At 48.1% G+C, this 285-nt stretch overlaps 1 protein-coding gene across 1 annotated transcript in view; it reads left to right on the forward strand.

Moving 5' to 3' along the window:
• The window catches only part of CHST15 (carbohydrate (N-acetylgalactosamine 4-sulfate 6-O) sulfotransferase 15), an 18,560-nt gene that overhangs the window by 7,004 nt on the left and 11,271 nt on the right, over positions 1-285 (forward strand). The gene's annotated exons all lie outside the window — the stretch shown is intronic.

Raw genomic sequence — 285 nt, forward strand, 5'->3', positions numbered from 1 at the left:
GATGGGGGATGGATGGGTGGGGGTGGGGGATGGATGGGTGAAGGATGGATGGATGGATGGATGATGGATGGTGGGATGGGCAGGTGGGTAGACAATGCTTCTTGCTTGTAGAGCCAGCTCATTTGTGACATCTGACAGAATCTGTGCATTTTAGTCTAAGATACTTGCCCTGTCCTAATAGTCCCTTATTCACTGTGAGTGGAACTTTCAAAGGACTCTGACTTGTCTGTCTGTATTCTATGGCTTTTCTCTTAAAAAAACAGAACAGCTCCCCGGGAAGGACTG

The sequence above is a fragment of the Myotis brandtii genome, unplaced genomic scaffold (genome assembly GCF_000412655.1).
Source record: "Myotis brandtii unplaced genomic scaffold, ASM41265v1 scaffold656, whole genome shotgun sequence".
In the NCBI taxonomy this organism is placed as follows: Eukaryota; Metazoa; Chordata; class Mammalia; order Chiroptera; family Vespertilionidae; genus Myotis; species Myotis brandtii.